The following is a 15,736-nucleotide window of genomic DNA, read 5'->3' on the forward strand; positions in this document are numbered from 1 at the left end:
AAGTACACTGCTGAGGGGAGCAGTGGGCGGGTCAGGAGAGGTCTGCCACGCCATGTGGTCACCTCCGGGACAGGCGGGAATCGAACTCATGCGGAAGTGGCTTTAGCTTCCTAGTGCTGTGCTTTAATCCGCTATGCCACTAGGGAGGGCCCAATAGTTAAAATATCTTTAAAAAATAAAACCCGCCCGCTGCTCCCCTCAGCAGCGCACTTCGTCGATCTGCCTGTTGTGCTCCCCACTGTGTCTCTGGGGAAGCCTCTCATCCTCCACATCTCTGGCCTGTACCCCCGTTCTGTATGAATAAATAAATAAATCTTTTTAAAAAAAAAAAATACTTTAACTATTATGCACAGAAAAACGGGGTCCTGGGGGTGAGAGACTCACCAGAGGCAAGAGTGGGAAGCAGAACACACAGATCTACTGAAATACACTGCTAAGGGGAGCAGCAGGAGAGAGGTCTGCTGTGCCATGTGAGTTAGCTTCCTGGCCACACACTGAACTCAGGCCCTGATACCACCTGAAGGCCCAGTATCAGGATTTTAAACATGATCTCTGAGTGAGCTTTGGGATGTTCTAACACATAGGACTCAGGTTTCTTTGTTTTGGTCTCTAGCCCACTCATATGAAGAACAACTAAAGTTTAAACCACAAAGCATTAGGCTTGAGGTGCAATTACCATCTTTCTGGTTGCTGCAGATAACCAAATTATCAGAACATGATGGTCTCAGCACTTGCTGTCAGAAAAGAAGCATACCCCAATTTGGTACTTGTGGATGAATAAATGTTTACAGAATGAACAGGTGTACTGGCAACACCCTGACAGGTATGGCTTCACCTATCTTCTGGGGTGGCTCCTCCATCCAGGTGTTTCACAAAATCATAAAAGTGGAAGGAATTATCCTGAATAGAACTGATCTTTTAAAAAGGACTCACCCCAACTCTGTTTTCCTGACCTCTGAAGCTAACCTATTCTGAAGGGCAAAGTGAAAAGGTATAAAATGCAATTCTTCTCTAACTACTTCTCTAACTTTCCGATTCACCCCACCAAAAGACATCAATAATTTTAACAGAGCAACCAAAGAGAAGATGTAGATCTAAAATCTACTTATGGATGACACTCTGTAACATATTAACACTTTAATCCAACAAAATTCTAAGATCTGACACACTAGTTCTCAGTACTCTGTGCAGTGAAGTGTTTTTATTGGTTTATTCTTTTCTTTTATTTATGCATATAGACCTGGGGTACACGCCAAAGGTGCAGGGTAGTGAGAGGATTCACCAGAGACAGACTGGGCGGGGCAGAACAGACAGATCTACAAAGTACATTGCTTAGCGGAGCAGTGGGCAAGACAAGAGAGGTCTGCCAGGCTCCGTGGATCACGTCCGGGGTGGGGACTGAACTTGCACCAAGCAGGCCAAGGCCAGCTTCGCAGGCTCCGGCCAGCTGGTTCATTCTGAGGTACAAAGTCAGCAAGATCTTCACAAATATTTTCAATTAAATGGGCTGTCCTTAAAATTTATTTCCTTCCATATCTTCAGGGTTACAATGTTTTCCTTTCTTAAATCATTGTGCAAAAAATGGTTTTGGTGTATGAGAATTAGAGGTACTTTTCCTCCAAAAAAAAAAAAAAAGTTGGCAATACAGTTTGCTCCCCAAAGTGTTGCTGGCACCCAAGAAACTCCCAGGATTCCAAGGCCCCATTAATACTGAAAAGTGCCCATGAGCCCTGGAGACAGAAGTTCCAGGTTTACACCCACCTACCTGGGCTCTCCAACCAGGCAGCTACAGGGTCTTCAAAGTTATGTCAAAAATGGAGAAACAGGCAGCTCTGTGGCATAGGGGTTAAGTCTCGGTGCTATTAAAACATCATCAGCCACTGCAGTCTGAGTGCCATCCCCAGCCAATGAGCTAACCCCACATGGCACAGATCTTTCCTGTCTTGCTCACTGCTCCCCTCAGCAGTGTAGTTCAGTAATCTACCTGTTCTGCTCCCCCACTGTCTATGATGAAGCCTCTCACCCCCTGCACCTCTGGCCTACACCTCAGTTCTTCTATACATAACAAAATACATCTTTTAAATATATTTTTAATGAAAAAAAACAAAACAAAACAAAACAAAACCCTGCTTGTGCCTAAGAGTTATCAATAGTAAGAATTGAAGGCAACAATGTGGAAAAATGCTTTATCAACTGTGTAACTACAAACACTGCATTAAAGGAGCAATTTCAACTACAAATGGATGAAGCAATGAAAATATTTAAAAATCTGCCTACAAGCCTGAACTACCAAACTCTGTCCAACATGCTCTTCAGGCAGTAGAGGTAAGAAGCACTTAAAAGTCCTCCATACCTGGAAGCAGGGGTGCCAGGCAGAAACAATGCCCTTAATGGGGAAGTGTTGGACTTTTCTTTTTGACTCGGTTTATAATTTAATTGATTTACTTCTCCACAAAAGCACCCCCCCCCACACACACACACAAATTAAAAAGAAAATTACTACCTCTCAAAGGAGGTTAAATATTAATAACAAAATATGAACAGTGTGAATTACTTTGGTGAGCATTGGTATCTTTTCAAAAGGAAACTTTTGAAACTTTTTAGTAGCTTCAGATGCAATACAAAAAAATAGCCAGCTCCCTCAATAGTTATATCTTGCAAACTACAGTTCAACATCATAACCATAATACCGATACTGACATAGTCAGATACAGCTGCTACCTTTACAAGGATTCCTCCTGCTGTCTTTTCATAAATCACTCATCTTCCAACTGCCCCCACTTCTAACTCCTAGAAACCAGGAATACTTATGGCATTCCAAGAATATTACATAAAACTAAAGTATAGAGTATGTTACCCTTTCAGGATTGGTTTATTTCATGCAGCAAGAAAGCTTGTTATTAACACTTGTGTATAGGTTTTTGGGTGAACATAAATGTTCATTTCTTTAGAAGAAATGTCCAAGAGTGAAATTATGGCTGCTGCCTTTTAACTTTTGTAAGAAATTGCCAGTTTTCCAGCACTGAAGCCTTAGATTTTAAAAAACAAATGCAAGTAAAGTCACCGAAATTGGCTCAATTCACCTTCTTTCCAATCCTGTCAGTTTACAAATCCACTGTGCAAAGCTGTGGTCATTGGTGAGGTCTGGCAGCAGAGCCCAAGATCTCCCTGCTTACTGGGCTGCTATTATCCGATTCTGCACAGGTCATCCACAGGACAAATATTTATTAAGTGCCACTATGAGCCACAGAACTGAACTGGTTATTTTCATATTGTTGACATTTAGACTAGCTTTCTGAATTATGAATACACAGCAAGGACTATTAACCTACAAAAATTCTAAATGTGACCCTATGAAGCAAACATAACTTGTAACATCTTATTCTTTAAATACACACAGATTAAAAAAAGTCACGTAGTTCTAAGGCAAGGGAGAGAAAAGCAAGAGGCCTGAGATTATTCTAATTCCAATTTACTCTTGAGCTTGAACCACAACCCTAATGAAAATAATTATAATGGCTGTTTGGATGTTCAAGGAAAATTATCAACAGACCCTTTTCTCACTGATCACCTACATTTATAAAAATAACATCAAGCAAATTTGCATTCTAATGAAAGGTTGCATATACAAGATGATGACTAAATCCTCATCAAGACTGCATATTCATCCTCCATGACCATACATGGCCCACAAAAAAATTGTCACATGATTAGTAAACTCATTTTCCTTTTGAGACTAGTACTACATTTTCAACTTTTTCATTATATGGACAACTAACGAGGGGAGGAAAAAATTTTTTAACTGCCTATCACTTTCACAAAACATTTAAAAATAGCGCACATTAAAAGTCTGCCTGAATTTCTAATTGCTATTTATAATGGGATCACATATAAAGTCCTGTCTTGGAAAAATTTCACAAGGATTTAACAAGAGTATAAATATCATAAGAAACAAATTTTGAAAGTCAGTACATTGCCCCTAACAAGCATCTGCTTGCCCTGCTTTCATTATTCTAATGCTGATCTAGCACCATAAAAAGGCAGCACCAACTTACCACAAATAACAGAGAGATAAGCTAGTTTTGAACAAAATTGTCAAATGCTGCATAAAAAAACTTAAGTTAGGCCCATCCCTTTAGGCCCAAACTAATTCTGAATAGACTGCCAAACCACAATCTAATTCCAAACCCTTCCACTAGGAACAGAAATAAAAAATTTGTCTCCCAGGACTTTGCTAAAATAAAAAGCATCCAACCAATAAGGCTTAAAAATTTGAATCCTGATGCTTCAATCAAAGCAAAATTCAAATAAAATGCCACCATTTGTTGAGACCTCCTACTACTAGATGGTGACATATACACACCTTTTAAAATTGCACAAGGTTAATCAACTTACTGACAAATTGTAACAGAATGGCAAGTCCAAGGAGGTGTACACCCAAGTTTCTCAGGGTAAAGGAATAATGCCTTTATTGAAAGGTAAATTAAACTCAGAACTGGGGAGGGTGAGAGGGGTGGGTAAGAGGAGGCTGCTGGCCCAACCCCAAGGAAACTAGGAAATCCTTTTTCAGAAGCTGAGAAAACATTTCCAATCCCCACATCTTGATGAAACCTAAAGACAAACAAGATGCCGCCTGCTGCTTACCCAAAGAGAACAGACTTACAGACTAAAGGTTCTCTTTACTCACTGATTCCACCTGTCTTGACCTGGAGAAATTAAGTAAGAAAATAAGCACCAGATATGTGACAGCATCACAGTAGCAGTCTCTCTTGCAATGTGGTATTTTAAAGGGAAAAACTGAAGAAAAATAAAACACAGCCTTTCCTCACTTAGTAATAAGCTAACAGAATTCTTGCCTACCGGCACTAAATAAGTTTAATTAGGAAATACAAAACAAAAAACTGTAAACAGGGCCCTCCTTGGCTAACGGGTCTGGGAGCAGCACTACAAGCTAGCCACAGTTGCTTCAGTGTGAGTTTCATCCCCAGCCCCCGAGGTGATCCACATGGCCAGGAAGACCTCTCCTGACCTGTCCTCTGCTCCCCTCTCAGCAGTGTACAGTATCAATCTGCCTGTTCTGCTCCCCACTGTTTCTGGTGAATCCTCTCACCACTCCTGCAGCTCTGGCATGTACCCCAGCTCTAAATGAATTAATAAGTAAATCTTAAAAAAAAAAAAAAATGTAAACAATTGGCCACTTAGTAGTGCACTGTTAAGGCAGGTGGTTTATTCTCCCCAAGTTTAAACCCAACTGGAGGAAATAATGCTTATCACTGAACTCTCCAAATAATTCATCCAGAAGGACTCAGCGGAGTAGAACCTCAAAAACCAACCCAAGAATCTCAGCCACTGAACCACTTGAGGAAAGGAGATAAATCCAGTTAAAGAATGATTCCTAGGTTTGCCCACAGGAAGGCAAGGAGAGGAGTCAGTATACTGACTGGCAAGGTCAAGCCTGTCAGTAATTACCAGTTTCCAATCAACTCCACACAATGCTAAGGTCTTTTTCGAGACTCCATTCACAGATCCCATGGACCATGACTCTAAGAGCCAGGAGAAAGCTCAGGGACAAAGACTCCTGGACTAGGGAGAGTAACACCTGCCAGAGTCCTGGCGCCTTTCTCCTTTTCTAGTTGTGGATGAGCCTCTGGTCTCCACACTTCTTTTCAGTCAAAGCAGCTGCTATAGCTACATCCCACAAACCATACACAAAACTAGTGACAGCTCTGTAAACAATCCCTGGAGACTCACAACCACAAATATCTGAGGAAAAGAACCTAAAGCCCTAAAACAAAACCTTAATTTAGGGTGGTACCTCTCATTTTACGGTGAACCAGGCTGTGTATTTTAGACAGGACAGAATCCTAAGCAATAAGATCACTGAAATACCTGAATCCAGGGAAAAAGGTTTGTATTACTGAAATTGATGGCTCCCCCCTCATTTACCATCATGCAGAATTTCAAATTCCAATTTTGTAAGGCAGTTGATTTATTCTCCCCAAGTTTAAACCCAACTGGAGGAAATGATGCTTATCACTGAACTCTCCAAATAATTCATCCAGAAGGATTTACCCCAACAGAACCTCAAGAACCATCCCAAGAATCTCGGCCACTGAACCATTTGAGGAAAGGAGATAAGGGTTTGCAGCGCTCATGCTCTCACGCCAATCTTGCAGATTACAGTGCATCCAAATATCGCACCAGATCACGGTTTTGGGCAGAAAGCAAATGTTAGCAATCTGGAAAAAAATCAACGTTAATTGACACACCCAGTCTAAAAAAAGGGTATGCTTAGACCCTCCCCCAAGTTTAGATCCAGACCTGGGGAAGGTTGGGTGATCTGAGATTTGAGAACTCCACGAAACCACAAAGGCCTCGTCGGCAAACCACGTGGGGACAGGATTCCAAAGAAGGGGTCCGAATCTCCACGCCAAGTATGGACAAAGGAGGCGACGATTCCCGCCATGGGCACTTGGTATTCTCCAAGAACCCCGGGCGGGACTGGGACAAAGAGGAGGAGGGTCGCCACGCCACTCCAGTCAGGATGCTCCTGGCCTGAGGGGGGTGTGTGCTCCCGACACGTGCGCGCGTGCGCGCCGCAACAGACAAAGCCGGACCCGGGGGGGAGGCGGCGGCCGGGGGCACGGTGCGCGTGCACCCCCCCCAACGCAACACACCGCCGCCGGCCGAGGGGCCGCTGGGGCGGGGGGGGGGGGAGAATGCGCGCGCACCGGGTCCTCGCCGCCACCGCCGCCGCCATTTTGTTTCCTTTGCACAATGGGGGAGAGTAACGGCCGAGCGCGGGAGCGAGGCTGGCAAGGGAAGAATGAGCCAGGCGCCAGGGCGAGAGGACCTGGCAGGGATGGAGAGCGCGGGGCGCCTCAGGCCTTGTCACCGCGACATCTTAAATGGGCCCGTGCTGAGTGGGAGGACGGGCGGGGGGGAGGGGCAGAGGCGGGAGAGGGCTGACCGCGCCACATGACGCTTACCTTGTTGGCGTCCCCTTCCCCAACTACAGCCACCGCCGCCACCCTCCTTCTACAGCCCTCCGGGGTCGCCCCCCAAAAGCCACGCGGTGCGCACCGGGCTGCCGAGTCCAACTGCAATGGCGAGAAGAGGAGGAGGAGGAGCCGGGGCCGGGGGCGAGCGGGCGGGCGCGCGCCGGGGAGGTGCGGGGGCACGTGATCGGTCGGAGCCCCGCCCCCTCGCTGCCGCGTTGCCGCTTGACGCAGGACCTAGCACAGAGTGAGGGAGGGGCGAATAATGATAAGAAGGCGGGTTCTAGTCACGTGACAAAGCGTGGCCGTTACGTGTGATCACGTGGTGTCAGAACAGTTCCCTCCCCTATTAAAGCCAGTGCTAGGTCATGTGACAGTAGCAAATTGACAGGCTACCTTGACCACCTGATGAGGAGTACGCTGCCTTCGCTTTGCTGTATTGGTAGACCTGTATCATGTGATCAGGGTCGCTCTTTTTGTTCAATGGCGGTTTTTGAAGCCGGTATTGGCACGTGATGCAAGGCGAGAGGTGGAACCCTGTGCGGCCGCCATTTTACAATTAGAGGAAACGGTAGGATTTAGTAGGCGAGCTTCCTAGTTACCTTGGTCGGATTCGGCATCTGTCGCAGGCTTCCACCCTGTTCTCCCACGTTTATCCTACGGAAGGCAGAGGAGACCCGAGGATGAACTTCCAGGCAGCGCTTCTTGTTGCCTCGGGACTGGCGCCGGTGTTCTTTGGTCTCGAAAACCTTCCCTGCTGTAGAGCCTGGGCCACCCCCTTGGCCGGCAGCATCCGAAGGGCAGAGTGGGTCTGGTCCGGACCTTCCAGCTACTCTTTCACAGACGAGGAAACTGATACCCAGGAAAGAGAAAGACCATTTTGGAGGATTCATGTCCAGTTCGTGAAGAGCTGGAACTAAGCCCGGACAACCACAGATCCTGGTTCTTAAAGGCACCGTGGACCTAACGCCTTCTCTTTACAAACCTGGGTCGCTGAATTTTCCGTGGCGCCTTGTGAGATTCCCGAGTGTTAAAATTTTCCTGGCCCTCCATTGTCGCGTTGCTAGGCAAGTTTGTCAAGGGATTAGTTCGGACGCTACCGAAATTTGGACCAAAAAGTTATTGAAAAGTTTTTTTTCCTGACGAAAGTGAGAAGTCGCTAAAGACTCACTGTCTAATAACGGATATTCCTTCCCAAAGTTTAAGAATTGTGCAACTTAGTACGTATTCAAGTCCATCGTCTGCGGTAGGTTTGTGTCCTCAGTATGAGCAGACTGAGCCTCTTTCCTTACCTGTAAATTTACGATCATTTTGAAAGAATCACTTGACACAATTCTTTGAGTAGAAATACACTAGCTCTTGTAAGGTAAGGTAAAAATAAGAGTATAGAAATGGATGCATGCTGTGTCTACTGCTTTTGTCTCTGATTTACACCTTAGGATTTTTAACAGGTAATAAATTCACATGAAATAAAATGTCAGATGTGCAGAAGGATGGGAGCAAAATCAATCTCTTCCTCCTTTTTTTTTTTTTTGTTTCTTCAGCTATCTCTTATACCCAGAGAAAATTGTATTTTCATTGCTGTTTTTCACATAGACATTCACATATACATATTCATGTGCATTTTTCACATTATGCATCTTGATTGTTTTCACTTGCACTTCTTAAAATTTTTGAAATTGGATAAAATTTTGGTAAAATAGGCATACCTTTAGATTAAGTTGATAAGTTTAGACTATTCAAGATCACTGACAAGGTGATAACTGGCTTTAATGTTAAAGTTAGAAACCGGCAATTTATGACAAGTGAGGCAACTGCAGTTTCAGAGGCGGGGTGACTTGGCTAAGTTAACAGCGCTGCCAAGTGGCAGAACAAGGAAGGTTTCAGTTTTCGTTGTTCTTTTAAAGATTTTTTCTTTATACATACAGAACTGGGGTACAGGCTATACTCCAGTGCCCCAAATCTTTCTTAGGAGTGCCCGTGGTTACATTTCTGAAGAGCTTTTGGGGTCCTCTCATTCGTCCAAGGTGACCCCAAACGGAGTAAGTGACACCTAGAATAGTGACTAATACCAGATGTTTTAGAATTAACCCAGTTTCCATGGAGGAGTGGTGAATAGTTTTGGAGAGTTTCAGTTTTAAAGATTTTCTAGAGTAGCTGGCAAGGAACGAGTCCTTGAGAAACAATTGTAGTTGTGATTGTTATCCACTGGGCTGGTGTCCCATCATTCAACCTGTTTTTTTGAGCGAGACTGTTCACTTACAACAGTTGTAGTGTGCAGGAAAGCAGAATTTCCTGAAAAGTTCATCTCATCTGGGTCCACCCTGACTGATCCCACCACCAGGAGCTGCTGGATAGTTTTTTGGCCCAACCTTCTGACCAACTACATCCACTATACTTGTTTGCGTTCTCTCCTTGGTCACCATGTAAGGTGAAAGACCCAAGATGCCATCTGCCTTCTGCTTTCCCACTCTCACTCACCCTCTACACTGGCCTTGCCCTACTTGACACTCTGCTGCCATCTGGCTATACCCTGTCCTTTCCTCATTCCACCCTCACCTCAGTGACTGAAGATTAAGGTGTTTTCTCTCCTCCTGGAGTCCTTCAATCTATACAGGTTCTCCCATCACAAGGATTTAGTGTTCTTGTGAACATTCCACTCATTTTCCCTAAGAGATTTCTTCCACGTCAGTACCTGCATCCTTGGTTACACCCATATCTACTTGCTTTTTCCCTCTTAGACACAGTTTGGCAACAGTGCTTTAAGGAACCACCCCTTATCCTTGCTCAACTTATAGTTCAATTGGTAGGTCCCTACTGTCTGAACTCCAATGATTGGCTTAGAAGTAAGTGACCCAGTGCCTCTTGGGTCTCTTCATTCCCTCTACCATTCCACTCTCTAGCCTCAGCCCTGGCCAGTCAGAATCCCACATCTATCATGTTCCCATAACTTGTTCACAGGTGGTATCATTTAGGAAAAAAAGGTGGGGAGGGGCCTCCCTGGTGGCACAAGTCTCAGGACTATGAAGCTTTTGTCAGCCCCTGCAGCATGAGTTCGATCCCCTGGGCATGGAGGTGACCCACTACAGATGTCTCTTGTCTTGCCCACTGCTTCCCCTCAACAGTGGATTTCAGTCAGTCTGCCCATTCTGTTCCTCACTGTCTCCAGTGAATCCTCTCACCTGCACCTCCGACCTACACACCAACTCTTGTATGCAAAAATAAGTAAAATAAATCTTTTTTAAAAAATGTTTGGCAACCTTATTATACTTGTTTTCTTTGTGTCAAGGCACAAGGGAACATCCCCCCATCCCTCTTGATTTTGAGGTTGGATGAACAAGCAAATCAGATAGGCTAGTAAGAGAAAAAGACTGAATTTAATAATAAGTATGGAGAATTTACGTAACCTCACGCCATGTGGGTCACCTGGCCAGGGATCTGATTTGTGCTGCAGTGGCTGCCAATAGCTTTAAACCTCTGTGCCACAAGGAAGGATCCAACATGACTAATGCCCCAAGCAAAGGGGCATAGGACATTAAGGACAGAGAAGAGGTTTCATGTGATAAGGAGGGATAACTTTATGTGAAAAAAACCTTATTCTAGAAGTCTTCATTCAGGTTCCTCCAATAAATAGTTATATCCTAGGGGTAAGTCTAGGTAACCTGTATTCTTTTCTTTTTAAAGTAGTTATGCATAGAGGCCTGGTGTAACCAGAGGTGTAGGGGTGAGAAGATTCACCAGAGACAGAGAGGAGAGCAGAACGGGCAGATGTGGACCCTCCCTGGTGGCACAATGGGTTAAAGCACAGACTATGAAGCTACCTGCAGCCACTGCAGCACGAATTTGATCCCCTGGCCAGGGAGTGACACACATGGCACAGCATGTCTCCTGTGTTGCCTGCTGCTCCCCTCAGCAGTGTATTTCAGTCAATCTGCCTGTTCTGTTCCCCACTGTCTCTGGTGAATCCTCTCACCCCAGCCCCACACCTTTGGCCTCTACCCCAGTTCTTATATGCATAGATAAGTAAATCTTTAAAGAACCAGCAGATGTGCTGCAGGTGAGACAGGAGAGATCTGCTATGCTATGTGGGTCACCTCCCTGGCAGGGGGTTGAACCCATGTCATCAAGCTGATAGTGCTGAAACTTAACCCCAAGGCCACCAAGCTGCATTCTTTAAATAATAATGGTAATAGGGCCTTGATTGACTTTAGTTCCATATAACAAAGTGACAAGTATTGGAAAGCCTATCTGGACATCTTGGTAAAAGCCTAGCTGACCTTTTTTTTTTTTTTTTTTTTTAAGATTTTTATTGTATTTGTTTATGCATACCAGAACCAGGGTACAGGCCAGACGTGTGTGTGGGTAGGGGTAGGGAGTGAGAGGATTCACCAGAGACAGAGTGGGGAGCAGAACAGGCAGATCTACTGAAATACACTGCAGAGGGAAGCAGTGGACTGGTCAGGAGAGGTCTATCACACCATGTGGGTCACCCCCTGCCGGGAATCGAACTATCTGCAGTAGCTGTGGATAGCCTTTTAGTGCTGCGCTTCAACCTGTTGCGCCACCAGGGAGGGCCCTACCTGACCTTTTTTCAGAGATCAATTCTACTCTCAACTAGGCTAGGTTCTTCATTTCTGTGCATGCCACTAAGTAAAATGCCTGGTGCCTCCCAGGTGGTTCAAGGAGTTACGTTGGCAGCCACTGCAGCTGGAGTTTGATCCTAGCTAGGGAGGTGACCCATATGGCACAGCAGACCTTTCCTGTCGCACTGCTCCCCTCAGTAGTGTATTTCAGGAGATCCGCCTGTTCTGCCCCCCACTCTGTCTTTGGTGAATCCTCTCAATCTCTGCACCTCTGGCCTACACCCTGTTCTTGTACAAAAAAATAAATAAAATTTATCTTTAAAAAATAAAGTGCCTGGCTTAGATAGATGTTTATATGGTATCATCATAAATAAACATGTATAAGCATCATCCCCAGAAAGTTCCCTCCAGTCCTTAGTCAACCCCCAACTCTACATCACCAATGTTTGTTTTACCTGTTGTAGAATGTTACAGAATTGGAATCCAGTATGGACTTCTTGATGATTGAATTGCCTTGGTCACTTTGAATTTCTTGCCAGCCCATAAATGATACACAAACTTGCATGCCCCCTTTCTGAAAGGGCAGTAGTCCACTTGCACCTGTTCCTTGGCCTGGCCCTAGCGCCTGTACCTCCCAGAGTTGCAAACCACGGAAGTGAAAACCAGCTAACACTAGCAGGAGAGAACTGAGAAACTATTCTACTGCTGTAACTCACAAGCCATCTGGGAGGGCCTGGAGCTCGGCCAGCAATGCAGTAAACCTTCAGCGTGCTACCTTTGTAGAGCTGGGACTATCAATGAGCAAAGCATGCAACTTGTCTGATGGCAACTAGTGCAACAGATAGGAAGAATGTTGGAGATGCAGGGCTGAGCAGGTTGCAGTTTTAAGTTGGGTGGTGCAGTTTTAAGCTGAGGGACTGGGGCCAAATGATTTACTAGAAGGGCATTCAGGCAAGTAGAGCAGTCAGTGCAAAGTCCCAGAGGTGGAACCGTATGGAAAGAGCAGCTGGAGGCCAGAAGGATTGGGATGGCCAGTGAGGGAGGAGAGAAGGAAGGGGAGATGCATGAAATGGCTTGTGGTCCTATAGGCTACAGTAGAACACGTGGAGACAACAGATTTCACCCTGAGTGCCTCGGAAGCTGCCAGATTTGGAACAGTAGAGGGATAAATTCTCTCCAGTATCACTCCCTTATTCACATCTTCAAGTCCCTGTTCCACTTCAACAACCTTGTGAAAATTGAAAATAAAAAATGTCAATATTTTTCACTCATGCAGTGCTCCCCCATCCTACGCAGCTAGATCATTGCGCACACCTTTCTTACATCCTCCAACATTTCCCCCACAGTCCACTGTGTTCTCAGCTCATGACCTTCCTGGTTTTTTTCTCCACAAGAAAGTAACCTATTGTCCACATTTCCCACTATCACAACCTCAAGTGTTCATGCCCATATTCCCTGCCTGCCTCTCAGCCTGATGACCCTCTCTAGTACACCCTTATCCACTTTCCTCCTCCACTCCAAAGCTATAACCACCAGCCCCTACACTTACTCCCCTGGTGACCTCAGCCAGTCCTATCACTTGAAAGATCATGAAAACACAGCACATTTGATTGCCATTGGCCTCTAGCATGGAATTCTCCCCTGGGGTTCAGACACATCCATGTACATATGCGACAGCTTCCTGTAGAACTGTATTCCATGGGTCCAAAATAACCTACCCGTAAAGGACACCAGCCAGTCTGAATCCCTTCAGATCCACTGTTTCTTTGCACCTTTGCCAGAGCTTTGCATACTTTTGTACAACAGCCTGCCTGCACCTGCAATTCTTCGATTACTAACCTTTGGCTCCGACTACGCTGTCAACATAATTTGCCTACACACTTAGTCAGAAGGGCCTGGCCACTTTTCCCAGATGCAGCCTTCAGTCTCCAACTCACTAATGCAGAAAACTCATCCTACAAAGCTCCCAAGTAGATCAGGTGGCAGGACTCTGCCTGAACTGGTTCTCTCAAAGTCCTGCATCCTCAGTCTCCCTTGGCCCTTCTGTTTCTATCCCGTTCCACATGGAAGGCAGATTAGGTCCATTCTCAAATAACCAAAATCCACAGGCTTTTCATCACTTTCCCAAGACCTCACAGTCCTGTCTACCATCAACTCATGCCTCTTCACTGAACCTTAAATGCTGTTATTAGTATACTAATTAAGACTATTACTAATACTAATTAAATGCTGTTACTAATATAAGACAACCTTAAGTGCTGTTACTAATATACAAATACTGCACTAACCCTGTATCTGTCCCCTGGGCTAGACGTTGTGCTCAGCCCTGTAGAGTCACTAAATGTTCTATGCCTGCAGTGTAAGTTCATCAATAGGTTCTTGGAACCTGTGACTTCAAGCAGTGTGACATATAATGAAAGCAAGTCAACTCTAAAATAACATCCTCTGGGCTTTTCTCTTCTCATCAATGTTATACCAAAATAGTGTAATTCACATTATCCAAGAAACTACTTTGCCCCATTCTGAGATAAGCTGGTACAGAAGAGGCAAGATGGTGTTCCCTTTGAGTTGACATGTTGGGTAGGGTGGCTGGCAGTAACTGAAAATACAAATAAATGATTACAGATTATGTTAAGTACTGTGAAGAAATTGAACAGGAGACCAACTTTAGATGAGCAGAGAAGGCTAACTGAGGAGGGGACCCCTGATCTGGAAGGAAGAGGAACTAGTTAGAGGGAAAGCCAGGAAGGTTGCATTTTAGACATAAGCCCTGAGGTTAGGGTGTCTGGATCAGAGAGCAAGTGGGAGGTGATGGGGCAGGGACAGGGGGCTACAATGGGGACTTTTGGCAGTAAGGTGGGAGCCCTTGAAGGGTTCCTGAGCAGAGAAGGGTGTGCACCTAAATTTTCAAAGGCAGCCTTCTGCCCCTGAGAGAGGGGACACTGGAGGAGGGGAGAGGATGGCAGAGCCCAGGACCAAAGGAGGGACACCGCTGGTCCAGTAAGAAACATGATGGGGTTGGGGCTAACATGAGTTGGGGGTACAGAAAAGAACAAACTCAGGATAAGATGAGCAACCCAGGAGCCCAGAGAATGTCAGCAGAAGGCAGAGTGAGGGCTTTGAAGTCAAAAGATCTGGGTTCGGTGCCTTCTCAGCCCTGATCTCTACATGTATCACCACCTTCTCTTGCCTTCATTTCACCCTCTAAAAAACCAGTAATAAAAGTGTGGTATGGGGTGCTCTATGGCCTAGGGGTTAAGTCTCTGCGCTATCACCATTATGGTCTGGGTTTGACCCCAGACCAGGGAGCTACCCACATGGCACAGCAGACCTCTCCTATCTTGCCCGCTGCTTCCCTCAGCAGTGTGCTTCGTCAATCTGCCTACTCCCTACTCTGACTAGTGAAACCTCTCACCATCCTGTACCTCTGGCCTGTACCCCACTTCTGTTTACATTAAATAAATCCTTAAAATACTGATAACATAATAAAATTTAAGAAAATTAAAAGTATGGTAGGCTATAGGAAGTACTCAAAATGGTAATTGTTAAGAAAAAACTCCAGGAGTGGGGACTTTGGGGCAAGAAAGGTAATTAAAGGTAATCATGTGGCAGAGGGCCCACAGATGGTGACAACCAGCACCAGGGGGCAGCAATGACCATCCAGGCAGTGGGAGCCCTGCCAAATTTTGCCAAGTAGCTGATAGATTCTGGCACTTCAGGATCCTTGGCTTCAGGGACAAAGCAGGGGCCAGAGGCACATGTCCAGGCCATGTGACCAAGGAGGTGGGTAGGAGGTAGACAGGCACCACTGCCTCCTGGACTGGGGGATCAGAGCCCCAAAGAGGCATTTGTTCAGGGAAACCTGAGCCAATGGAATGCAGGCTAGAAGGGACCAGCAGCTTCCTGTTTTCCCTCCTGCCTTCACCTGGGGAGTTGACCCCAGAGCAGTGGAAGCTGGGTTGCCCTTGCCAGCCTCCCCCTTACCCCACAAAGACTGCAGGCCCAGGCTCTGTACAGTAGGCACTTTATTAGTGGTTGGAGTGCAATTTCCACGCAGGATGTGCAGACAGAATGGGGGCGGGAGGGCTGGCGGCAGGCACAGGAAATGGAGACCCTAAGCCCAGAGTTTTCCCTCTCTGAGGTCCTGGAACAATG

General features: G+C 45.6%; 1 protein-coding gene across 4 annotated transcripts in view; it reads right to left on the minus strand.

The window, feature by feature from the left end:
- The window catches only part of ILF3 (interleukin enhancer binding factor 3, 90kDa), a 29,945-nt gene extending 22,802 nt beyond the window's left edge, over positions 1-7,143 (minus strand). For all 4 annotated transcript variants that reach the window (XM_012729670.1, XM_004689023.2, XM_004689024.2 and 1 more), the window contains exon 1: positions 6,990-7,143. The gene's annotated coding sequence lies outside the window, so the exon portion shown is untranslated. The remainder of the gene's footprint in view (positions 1-6,989) is intronic.
- Positions 7,144-15,736: the final 8,593 nt, after the last annotated feature.

Source organism: Condylura cristata, unplaced genomic scaffold (genome assembly GCF_000260355.1).
Source record: "Condylura cristata isolate star-nosed mole 26May11 unplaced genomic scaffold, ConCri1.0 scaffold00025, whole genome shotgun sequence".
Classification (NCBI taxonomy): domain Eukaryota; kingdom Metazoa; phylum Chordata; class Mammalia; order Eulipotyphla; family Talpidae; genus Condylura; species Condylura cristata.